Below are 8,198 nucleotides of genomic sequence, written 5' to 3'. Positions count from 1 at the left end.
TTTTCCATCTTTACATAATAAAGTATTAAATACTTTCCTTCTTATTTCTTAATCGGCAGTAGTTACATCAGCCACTAGATGGCGACTATATACTTCAACCAGTCCACTTGTTTCAACTGTCCACACACACACACACACACACACACACACACACACACACACACACACACACACACAGAGCGATGGCGCATCTGAATGAAATTACAGCTTGCTTGAGTAACTTCCTGTGAGAGTGTGTCAGAGCCACGCAAGGCTGAGCAGTTCAGTGTTACAGTCCACAGACAGTAGTTGGATACTGGAAATATAACTGTGTCTGGGTCATAGTGCTCTGTGAGTGATGTGAACTCAGTCGCATGTACCTAATGAGCCCCAGAGGAAACAAAAGTGCATATTCAAGTTCATAAAGCCCTGCCTCAGCTGTTGGGTCGTGACTTTATGTGGGGTCATTTCCCATCCAGATGTGTTGTAAGAGATTTCTACCCATGACTGTGTTTTTGGTGAAGATCTGTGAACATTTAAAGCAGTTTCTTAATTAACTCAACTGTTTTTAATGAACTGATGATCTTATTTTAAATTGCAGAGTTTTTAAAATTATTTTTTTCAAGTTTTCTATGACAAACACAACACTGCAGCCTTAAAAGACTTGCTTAGTGCTTAACAGTTTGAAGTATTATGTGTTTAATAGTATTTTTAGGGCCAACTTGATCCAGACAGCCGAGAGCTGTATACTTAGAACAATATGGTCCCCCGCGACCGTGAATCGGATAATCAGAAGAGAATGGATGGAGGATGTTATCTTACAATATTTACTATTCTGGCTTACCTGCTTTCTGTCTTGGGCGGTCGAGACATCAACCTGAGGCCATCTTTGGGTTTAAATTGAGGGACGATGTGACACCTGAAAGGTCTTAGGTTTAAGGCGTTGTTGTTTGTGTTTTCAGGCTGAATTGTCCTGATCTCTGCTCCCTGGATTATACTGAAAAGTAGCTGTTTGTTTCACTGATGTCTGCCTGGACTTCGCATGTGTTATTGGTGCCCTTGTAATGTAGTATCTGCATGTGTCAGAATAAATTAATGAATTAGAGGGCGCATTTGAGCCCAACATTTGCCCTGATGGTTAAACTGACATCACATTATGCCCAAGTGGATCCTCTCAGACTTTTGGGCGTGGAAAGTCCTACACTGGTGTAAAAAAATGCTTGAAATGAGCACAACCTTTTAACACTGCATTAAGTGCTGCTGTCAAGTCAGACTGGTTTCTGAAGAGGGTTCAGAGGTCAGGTTTGACTACAGCTCCTGGTGCAGTTGCGAAATGTCAGCAGCTTAAGAGCACTTACAGCTGGTGGCACCGTGGATGTAAAATCAAGATAAGTTTAGGGATTGTTTTCAGGCTTTGATGTATTATGTTAGGTTGAGTTTATGGCTGGCCTGGGGTTCAGCTTGTTTTTATAGTGGGTGATTTGCGGGTTTTGGCTGTGGGTCAGGTAGTAGAGCAGGTTGTCTGCTAATCTGTGTGTAATTCTGTGAATGAGATTTTTAGTAAAAAGGTGATATTTAAGTGCCAGGTTATTTACCACTGGTCAGATGTTGTCAGATGACCCGCAGTCATAATTTTTTTTTATTGAAAAGATTAACCTTTGGTCACTTTTTGTTGTGCTTTAACACTGTGATGGCCCATTGCATCTGTGATTTACTTTAAGTCATCTGAACTCTTCATAAAATAATCCCCTCTATCCGATGATGAAACATTTCTATCCTGGCAGGAGTGGTCTCTTCCATGAATTCAAAAGCCCGATCCACCAGACACAAGGGATTACTAAATTGTTCGAGTAGGCGTGCCCTATTTAAGCATCCAGACCAGCATCATCAAAACACCAAATGCGGGAATATCTTTGAAAAAGTGGGCTCCGTCCCTACAGCAGAGATTCAGACTTTTGGAGAATGCTCCTTTGGCAGGTTGTTTTTATTAGTCCTTTATTTATCCAGGTACAAAATCTCATTGAGATTAAAAATCTCATTTCATCTCAAGTCCTGCATCCACATGTGGCTCTGAATCACTTTGTCAGTAACTTTCAGAATAATCCTGCCAGCTCAGAGATAATCTAAGACAATCACATGACCTCTTAAAATATGTATTAATGTAGCTGTTTATTTTTGCAATTTCCCCCCAAAAAACAAACAAACAAAAAATTTACCATGTGTGCATGGTATTGCCATTTTTTTCAGTGCAGTTGAAGGGTTGAGCTCGGCCGTTTTCACACTGCAACTCCTCATCTGCATCTCATCTGCAATTTGAGTTGAAATGACAGATCTGGCATATATCCTACATCTGTCTGGATCTCATGAGGAAAGAGTGAAATTTTCATACACTCTAATGTGTTGGGTAATGTTATGAGTTTCCTGCAAACTCATTTATGTCCCAATACTGAAATTAAACAGGCCAAATAAGCTGTTATGATACTGTAGAAACGTTTGTATTCATCTGTGCACTTTTTCACATACTTTTTCAGTGTGGATGAAGTCACTTGAGGTCTCCACTTGCTGGCAGTAAGTGCTATAACAGCATTTCCACTGAGGGAACAAACTAACTCTTACCCAACTCGTCTTTCTTGCTCATGTGTGATTTATTATTTGTGAAGTCTGAGAACAGATTACAACAAATCTTCTTAATTAAACACCTACGCGCGCAGTACCTCATACGGTGTCCCACCCTTCAGCACACACCCTTCTGTGGCTGTGAATTCACATGCTGTAAACCCCTCGCACACACACACACACTCGCACAAGCACACAGACACATTTTATGATAACCTTAAATTATCATTATCGACTTTTGCTCATCTTCACACACAGAGACAAAAGGTCAGACAGAGTTTGCGTGTGTTTAGGGTATTTTATGGCTTTGGAAATGCCAGATGTGTGCTGCGCTCAAACTGTAGAGGCTGGAACTGATTAAAAATTGAAACCTTTTCTGCTAGTTTTCTGTCTGTGGGATTAAGCAGCAAAGATGAGAAAAAGAAGAAATCTAACTTTAACCCTGTAAAGCCTGAACCATAATGTACCCCTTCTCTCACACTGTAGTTGCTGGAAAAAGCTCCAGCCCCCTCATGACCCTGGATAGATGGATGGATGCATGGAGGTTTTATTTACATATTTTTTGCTAAAACTGGCTGTTTTGTGTATTGCATAACAATATATTGTGCAATTTATTCAGGTTTTTTAATGGAAAATTATAATGTACAGGTCTAGAAACCACATGTATAAAATATGACACACTTGACATTGCAGGGTTAAGATATTTCAAGCAGCATGGCCTTATTGTGGTATTGGAAACAAAGAAAGAAAGAAAGAAAGCAGCTTTAGCCTGCCTACAGCTGCTGTGCATCTGCAAGATGCTTTGCAACCCACTTCTACCCCAGCTCACCCTTTCATTATACCTAATTAAAGTATGATCTGTTGTCAGTGAGGCCTGATTGGCACTTCCTGCTGCCTTCACCACTTCCAGCTTCCCACATATAAACATACAATGACAAGGAGCTCCCAGGCCAGAGCCATGCCATGTATGCCCATGTTACGAACCTGCATTGTATGTCTTTGTTTTGTGCAATCAAGCTCAGGAGTGACTGGTTCCAGCTGGAGGACCCGCCCATTAAATGGAGGCTGGAGCGCTGCGGCGAGAGAGGTTCTTGTGTTTCTCCCAACGTCCAAGCAGTACACCTGTGGCAGCCGCTGGCTGCGGTCACTTGGTGACAGTTGAGGAAGTGGAGTGGGTAGGAATGAGCTGCCGTTTCTTTTAATCACCCGTTTTCTCCTGTTTTTGAGTAAGTTAAGGAGGTCATACTGTCTTTATTCAGTTATTATTTAATCAGTTTAGCTTTGTTTTGTTTATTATTTTGGTGTTGCCCGTTTCCCCCTTCCTATGTGTGTCCCGTTTTACTTCTCTTTGTGTTTCCTGCTTTATTTTGAAAGTCTTGTGTTTCCATGTTCAGTGTGTTTAGTTTTGCTTCCCCTCTGGCATCATGTTGATTTTTATCAGCTGTGTTTCCCCAGGTGTTTCCATTTCCCTCTTTACCTCTCTCTTGTGTCTACTTTTGGGTCCACACAGCAAACACACCAGCCCACCAGGTAACATTTTCATTTCCTTTAGCCCTCGGATTATTGAAAACACCTCAGATACGATTCAGGAAAAATTTCCCAGATCTGGAATTGTACAGAATGTTTTGTAACAGTCAAGGGAGTAAAGAATAGAAACAAAGAAATTGGTTGAAACAGAGTCTGATTGTTTTGTTTAAAAAAGAAAAGAAAAAAAAGGAAAAAAAGGAAAACTGTTCTCAGTCGCTGTTATTCTAGAAATGATCTCATTACTTCACTTCCATTAAACCATTATGTCTCCCACCCTGTGTGGAATGAAAAGGAATAGTTTTCTCTTTTTTCTGCCTTCCCATTTCCCATCCTTGCAGCTTCCAGAAAACTGACGCATGCACTGGAACGACTTTATAAACAAATGAGATAAGATTAAATGTTACTGTAGAACATCTCCCACTTCTGCTCTTGCTTACCCTTAGATTTTCTTCTTCCTCCCTCTTCGGGGAGGTTTGCCTGTGATCTTTAGACTGTGATTATCAAGTTTGACTGCATCAGTGATAAAGTGGACAAAATTCCTGGAATAGTTTGTGTGCTGTGGTCACTATACTTCAACACTTCCATGTACATGTAGTGCTTTTTATAAGCTATTACAAGAACACATTTCCAGTAAAATCTGGAAAAGTGGAGTGTGGCTCATATTGTACTGTGACAAAAAAAAGAGATTTTGTCCTGCTTTATTTGGCGTAGTGCTGCAGGTTTCTTTCTCAAAACACCTTCACCACTTTCTCCAATTCACCTCCAGGTAAAGCTGTTTCCTCATGTTGTGAAATGGGGGTGTGACAGGTAGGTAGATACGATGCAGACTGCACTACCTTCTTAATCCAGATTCATTTTGGTTCACGAACATTTGCACAGTGCAGCGCACATATTTCCTGATTGTAACAGTAGTTTTAAATATTTTTTTTGTGCTGGGTAATGTATGGATAGCTCATTTTACTGGGATCAAGGAAATAAAATAAATTACAAAATGCTAAACAAACTGTTCAAGTGCTGTACTATCTTATATAATATGCAATCTCCTTCTTGTTTGAGCTAAACACTAAAAAATACATCTGATTTTAATCATTTTCATAGGTATTTGGTCATAAAAGCTAATAAATTTTAATTTTGACCCAATGATGGCATTAAAGGAATCACAATAGTTTCCAGAATTCAATCTCTGGGCAACAAGCTTCAGTGAAATCAATAGCAACCTTTATTGCTATTAGAAGAATAAAGTTTTCCGTCACAGTTAGGGTTAGGCATCAAAATACTTGATTTGATTCAGAAAAATTATCTTGGTTTGAGTTTGAATGGACACATTCAGCACTATTAAAAATCTCTTAAGTCTGACAGGCAGAAAGCCCTGAGAGCAAAGTCCTCCCATGTGCCAGTTCAGCTGGTAATTGTAGGTTATGAAAAGCCAAACATGCCAAATGTGGTGTAGAGCTGTTAAATTGGTACAATTCCTTATGGTTATATTTTTGTTACTACGGTACAGCTTGTACTCTTAGATTAAATACAACAGCAGGGCTGTAAGGGTCTTTTTTTTTTTTCTTGTGTCTGTGTTTTAGTATAAAGCTTTGAATGACATAAAACCATCAAAACTGATGAACACCAGTGATTCTTTGAGGTTTAAAAGCACATCAAGTCCATACTTTCTCTCTTTGTCAGCTGTGTGTGTGTTTGTGTGTTTCCACATACTCATCCACCGACTTCCTGTCTCTGGATTGTGATGCCATCAGAGCGAACCGCTGAACTATCAGCTGGGATCTACTAGCTTCGGATGTTAGCTTTGGGATTTGGGATGCGCGCGCGCGCACTCACGCACTCTCTCTCTCACACACACACACACACACACACACACACACACACACACACACACACACACACACACACACACACACACACAGGAAAAACCTCTCACAGTGGTTTGTTGGTAGAAAAATGAAAGGCGTAGTCAGTAGTTCTGGGGACCAGATGTTCTGTCTGGAAACCAGGAATGGAAATGGACAGAGCAGAGCTCAGTTTGTTACACAGAAAAGAAAAATCTGATGAATTACAAATAATCTATAACAGGTGGGATTATCTCTTATTACACAATTGCCAAGTTACTACACATTCAATATAAACCGCATCTACTTGCTTCAGCAGGTGGTGAATTCCCTCAGCGCAAAGCACTGATTTGGTGATTCACAAGTGTCTAGACATTAAGGCTAAAACTGAGCTGCAAATTGAATATTTCTTAGCATGTCTAGGATACACCTAACAATTTAAATACAGTCATTTAATGTTGTTGAACAACAGTCAGAGCATTTAACAGACAATTTAAAAAAAAAAACCTCCTTTCAGGCAATTCAGCCAGGTTTACACTGGGTGTTTGAAAACTATTGTAGAACACAACAAGCTTTAAGTTTGGCTTTCTATTAACTTCCCAGAATACAAAAAGCACTGGTACTGTTACAGCATTGTTGTTCACTGAAATAAAACTACCTGCTGATGTCCTAAATGTGCTAAATGAAGCTAAAAAGGCACTGGAGGTGTGACCAGAAAATTACCCCAAAACATCACCACAGTGCAACGCCCATCACTGTAAACTGTGCACCACAGTAAAACTGTCCAGTTTTACCTGCATTTACTTTTCTGTATAACCTGGACAATATAAACATCTTCTATTTTTTGTGAGATGCATAACCAGATAACTTACAAGTACTAACACGTCATACAGATGTACGTTTTTAAAATAAAAATGTAATAAAAACTGTAGTTTTATGTTTTACAGCATCTGTACCTTTTTTTTTGTTTTTTTTTTTGTTATATTAGTTGTTATATTTGGTATATTTGGTATTTGTTTTATTTGGCTGAACCATTAACTGCCTGTGTGGCATCAGCTATGAGGACTGCCAGGCTGGAGCCCATGAAAATGTATTTTTCTTGACAGCAGGCTGTTTTGCATTAAAATACCTATTGGACCTAATTATTTATTAACTAAAGGTGGAACATTCTCTGGATTATTCCAGCCCTGTTAGTTACTCTCATTTATGCTTGCTATTAAAAGATGTGATCCTCAATAAGGATGTGAGTCTGTATTTTAGTGTAATCTGGCATGAATCTTTCCTTCTGTTTACACTAAATGTAGATGCAAGATTGCAATGTCAAAAGTAACTTCCAAGTACAAAGCAATGGTGTTGCATAGTGAACTTACTTCTGTGGTCCTCTGGATTGTCATAATGTGGTCTCCTGTAATTTGGCTCATTAGCTCAACAACATGAGATATGAATGAATAGTTGTAGATTAGGAGGCAGAGCCTTCATCTTTGACTCCTCTCTTCTGTGGAACCTTTAGGCTTAAAACTTTCCTTTTAGATGAAGCAAATAGTTTGGGCTGGATCAGCTGATGCTGAACCTTGCGCTAAAATAGGCCAGACTGGAAGCTTCCAGTGATGCATTTTTTACTTGTGTTTAGAAACCATTTTGCATTTAATTATTATTAGTTACTATTAATCTCTGGCTCTCTCCCACAGTGTGTCTTGGCTGCCCCTCCCTGATGTTGGTTCTGCTGAAGGTTTTTATTCTGTTAAAAGGGAGTTTTCCATTATATTGTCACCAAGTACTTGCTAACAGAGGGTCGTCTGATTGTTGGGGTTTTATTGTTTAGCTTTCTTTCACTTTTCACTGGCTATTTGTTTGTTTTAGTGAATAAGAAACAAAATTATTGTACACAAACTTCCCCTTTCCTGAAAGTTCAGGAAAGTCCTCTTGCCAGTGTTCATAAAAGACAATGTTCTAGATAAAAAAAACACGATATGCATCTAACGCAGCCAAACAAAGGGTGCAACGGGTAATTGGTGTGAACGTTAGATGGACAGGAGGACCTTTCCTCCTTTGGGTATCCTGTCATTTTTGTCCAGTCTCAACAGCAATCACACAGGGTAACAGGCGACAAAGTGGACCAAAGGGATTTTGGACAAGATGACTGATGAACTTCCTTTACCGATTTCCTCTGCCAGCTAGATGCAGACAGTTTTAAAAATGACCATACTTCCCTTGATGAACAGACAGCTTCATTGACTC

The sequence above is a fragment of the Maylandia zebra genome, linkage group LG5 (assembly GCF_041146795.1).
Source record: "Maylandia zebra isolate NMK-2024a linkage group LG5, Mzebra_GT3a, whole genome shotgun sequence".
Classification (NCBI taxonomy): Eukaryota; Metazoa; Chordata; class Actinopteri; order Cichliformes; family Cichlidae; genus Maylandia; species Maylandia zebra.
This window is presented reverse-complemented; position numbering follows the sequence as displayed.